The 5,017-nt window shown below is 32.8% G+C and overlaps 1 pseudogene; it reads left to right on the top strand.

Moving 5' to 3' along the window:
* Nucleotides 1-549: 549 nt before the first annotated feature.
* LOC114176278 lies at nt 550-5,017 on the top strand (annotated as a pseudogene).

Raw genomic sequence — 5,017 nt, forward strand, 5'->3', positions numbered from 1 at the left:
AACAATAACAGTCAGAGAAATTATGGACAAAATAATTACAATTCCAGTGCAGGTAAGTAGATTTGTATTCATATATAACAATATTCATACTCACAATGCCAATACAAGTAGGACAATTGTTTTCTGTTGTTTTTCATAGGTGGCAGATCAAAGGTTGTAAATCATTCACATTCTGTCTCTAAGAATAAAGTTGTCAAATATCCTTTTCAAGTCATACAATCACTTCAAAACAGATTCAATCTTGATGATAAAACAACAACACACCATAATTGTTCAGACACAACAAATGATGATTCAACAACGATAAGAGATGATGGTAATTCAGATATTCAACTTATTGACGTCAATATAAATTTCTTTGAAATCATTTATTAATTTTAATCTTACTAATATTGAAGCACATACTACAAGTACTACAACTACAAACGAAATGTATTGCAAAGGAGAGTTACAAGATACATAATCTCCAACATAATTGTATATAACTGCAGATTAAAATATATGCATTTTCATGCTAATGATTTGTAATGATGTTCAAAACTACTCAATATTGGAGAACCTTGCTTGGAATGCCAATACTGTAAAGCTGAATTTTGGTATGAAGAAAGAGCAGAAAAATGTAACACCTCAAAGGAAGTTGAATTCTCATTGTGTTGTCAAAAGGGAAAAGTCAAAATTCCACTATTAAAAAGACCACCTAATCTTTTTGAAGGTTTGTTAAATGGTGAAGATCAGAGAAGCAAATCATTTCTACAAAACATAAGAGTATACAATAGCATGTTTTCATTTACTTCAATTGGTGGTAAGATAGATAATTCAATGAAAAATGGTTCTGTTCCACCACAATTTATTCTGAATGGACAGAACTATCATCGTATTGGCAGTTTATTGCCAGAGCATGGATCAAAGCCAAAGTTTGCACAGTTGTACATATATGATACCGAAAATGAAATGAGTAACAGAGTGAAGCATTTCAGGTCAGTGAATATATGAACTAATTTGATTATATGAAATATTTAAATACATCTGTTGACATGTATTCTCTTTATTATGTTTTAGTTTAAACACCAAGGAATTTGTTATAGATGAATCATTGGTTGCTGATTTGATTGAAATGATTGACAATCACAATGTTCTTGCGAAATCTTTTAGAAAAGTAAGAGATTTGTCACTGGAACATATGGAATCAGATTTCACGCTAAGACTATTTAGAGGCAGAAACAAAGACCCTAGAGTCTACAATACACCTTCATGTGATGAAATAGCTGCACTAATAGTTGGTGATTTTGGCAATATGGATGTAGGCAGAGATATAGTGGTAAAAAAATGTTCTGGTGAATCAACCAGACTGCACGAAACTCACACAACTTTCATTCCACTACAATATCCTCTCATGTTTCCATATGGAGAAGATGGTTATCAAGAGGATATCTCAATAAGAGAATCTCATTCAAAAACAAAATCCATGGTAAGAATTAGAATTTCTTTGCGAGAATTTATTGCCTTTAGAATACAACAAAGAGCTGTAGAAGCAGGAAATATTGTGAATGCATGCAGATTGTTCCAACAGTTTCTGGTCGATTGCTATACAATGGTTGAAGCCCAAAGGTTGTCATTCATCAGAGCTAAGCAGAAGTTAATTTGCTGTGATATTCTTAATGGATTACAAGAAGCTATTAATAGAGGAGAGACAAATCCTTCTTTAATTGGAAGACGTATTGTCTTGCCTGCTTCATTCACTGGTGGTACCAGATACATGTTCAACAATTGTCAAGATGCTATGGCAATTTGTAAAAAATTTGGATATCTTGATTTGTTCATTACTATAACATGCAATGTGAATTGGAGTGAAATAAGAGAATTTGTCTTAGCAAAAGGCTTATCAGGTTCAGATAGACCTGATATTGTATGTAGAGTGTTCAAAATGAAGCTGGATGAAATGATGACAGATTTTAAAAAAAAGGACTTCTTTGGAAAAAGCACTGCAGGTATGTTATATATGAAGTAATATACATTATATAAATGTTTATTAAATTAAATTCTGACAACTATATTTATTATTTATTTATATATGCAGGAATGTACACAATAGAATTCCAAAAAAGAAGTTTACCTCATGCACATATACTTTTATGGTTGGATGGAGAAAGCAAATTGAAGAATTCAACTGATATTGATAAAGTAATATCAGCTGAATTGCCAAATGCGGATTTGTACCCCAAATTGGAAAAAGTGGTTTCAAGTTACATGATTCATGGACCATGCAGACCTGCAAGACATAATTCACCTTGCATGAAGGAAGGAAGATGTTCTAAATTTTATCCAAAAAAATTCACATCTTCGACTTCAATTGATGAAGAAGGATATCCATGCTATAGAAAACTTGATAATGGTAGATTTGTTGAGAAGAATGGAATTAAGCTGGACAATAGAAGTGTTGTTCCTTACAATCCACCACTTCTAATGAGGTATCAAGCACACGTCAATACAGAGTATTGCAACAAGACCAATTCAATAAAATATTTGTTCAAATATGTGAACAAAGGTCCTGACAGAGCTACTCTTAAAATAAGCAACAACTTTGCACAGTCTGAAAAATCAACCATTATTGATGAGATCAAAAGGTATTACGATTGTAGGTATCTATCACCATGTGAAGCTGCTTGGAGATATTTGCTTTTGACATCCATCACAGATGGCCTCCTGTTCAGAGATTGACATTTCATCTTCCTGGCCAACAATCAGCTTTGTTTAAAGATGATGATGATATTAATCTGGTCTTCAACAGATACGAAAATGCTAACACAATGTTTCTAGCTTGGTTTAAGGCTAACAAAGTTTATAAGGAAGGAAAAGAATTGACTTATTCAGAATTTCCAAACAAATTTGTGTGGTTTGCCAAAGAAAAAGAATGGAAACCAAGGAAGAAAGGCTATAACATTGGTAAACTTACTTATATTCCTCCTGGGTCTGGAGAACTTTATTATTTGAGGATATTACTGACCATTCAAAAAGGTTGTATTGATTATGAAAGCATTAAGACAATTGATGGAAAGTATTATGAAACACACCAAGAAGCTTGCTATGTTTTGGGATTGTTGGCTAACGACAAAGAATATATTGATGCAATAAAAGAAGCAAGTGAATTTGCTTCTGGGTATCAACTTAGAAGATTATTTGTTACTTTGTTATCGATGAATACAATTTTTAAACCACATATAGTTTGGAATTCTACTTGGAGTATCTTATGTGATAGAATTTTGTACCAAAAAAGAAAGGAGATGAACTTACCAGGTATTTTTTTTTTTTAATTTGCTATACATATATATTTTAATTGTATTATTTACTTATTGCATGTTTTCAAATTTAGACTGCTGAATTACAAAAACTATGTCTGCTAGAAATAGAGGAAATGCTAATGTCAAATGGTAGAAGTTTGAAAGATTATCCTTCATTACCTCAACTTGATCTTTTAGATGTACATACATTCAATAATAGATTTATTGTTGATGAGCTACAATATAATAAACAAGACATGGCGAAAGAACATGACAATTTGTTTAAAGCACTGAATGATGAACAAATTCATGTATATCAGGATATCATGACAGCAGTTCTTTCAAAGAAGGGAGGATTCTTTTTCTTATATGGCTATGGTGGTACAGGTAAGACTTTTATGTGGAAGACATTGTCGGCTGGTCTAAGAAGCAAGGGCATGATTGTTTTGAACGTAGCATCAAGTGGAATTGCTTCTTTATTACTTCCTGGTGGAAAAACAACACACTCTACCTTTTGCATCCCACTGTTAATTAATGATGAATCAACTTACAACATAGCACAAGGTAGTCTCAGAGCAAAACTTCTTATGGCAACCAGTTTGATTATATGGGATGAAGCACCAATGATGAATAGAATGTGTTTTGAGGCATTTGATAGAACACTAAGAGATATTATGCGAAATGTTGATGATGCCAATAAAGACAAACCATTTGGTGGCAAAGCACTTGTGTTGGGAGGTGACTTTAGACAAATTCTACCAGTTATCAAAAAAGGATCTAGGTTTGATATCATAAAATCAACAATCAACTATTCAGAGTTATGGAATTGTTGTAAAGTGCTAAAGTTATCCAAGAACATGAGATTAAGTACTACATCAAATACTGAAACAGCCAATGATATTCAAGAATTTGCTGATTGGATATTGAAGATTGGAGACAGAAAAATGGATCTAAATGAGAATGGTGAGTGCATGGTTGAAATTCCAGAACAGCTCCTGATTACAAACACAAATTTACCTTTATTGGCATTGGTTGAATTTGTCTATCCTCAATTTGTGCTTAACATGTTGAAGCCTAATTATTTTGATGATGGAGCAATTTTTTGCCCAACAAATGATTCTGTAGAGCAAGTAAATGATTTCATGTTGTCTTTAATCGGTGGTGAAGAGGTGACTTATTTAAGTTCAGATACACCTTGCCAATCTGATGAACAAGATGAAGTGCAATCTGAATGGTTTACATCTGAATTTTTAAATGATATCAAATGTTCAGGGATACCAAATCATAAACTGAAGTTGAAAACAGGTGTTCCAATTATGCTCTTGAGAAACATTGATCAAGCGAAAGGTCTATGCAATGGCACAAGATTGCAAGTCAACCATTTAGGCAAGAATGTAATCTCTGCAACTGTAATTACTGGAAAAAACATTGGTGACAGGATTTTTATACCAAGAATGGATTTAGTGCCATCTGATTCAGGGTTGCCTTTCAAATTTCAAAGAAGACAGTTTCCGATATCGTTATGCTTTGCAATGACGATTAACAAAAGTCAAGGACAAACACTTTCTAGAGTCAGCCTTTATCTTCCACAACCTGTATTCACACTTGGCCAACTATATGTTGCTATTTCTAGAGTCAAAACCAAAAGAGGATTGAAAATACTTATATTGGATGAAGATGGAAAGGTAACAAACACAACTAAAAACGTTGTGTACAAAGAAATTTTTGAAACTCTTTGA

This window comes from Vigna unguiculata, chromosome 3 (genome assembly GCF_004118075.2).
Source record: "Vigna unguiculata cultivar IT97K-499-35 chromosome 3, ASM411807v1, whole genome shotgun sequence".
Classification (NCBI taxonomy): domain Eukaryota; kingdom Viridiplantae; phylum Streptophyta; class Magnoliopsida; order Fabales; family Fabaceae; genus Vigna; species Vigna unguiculata.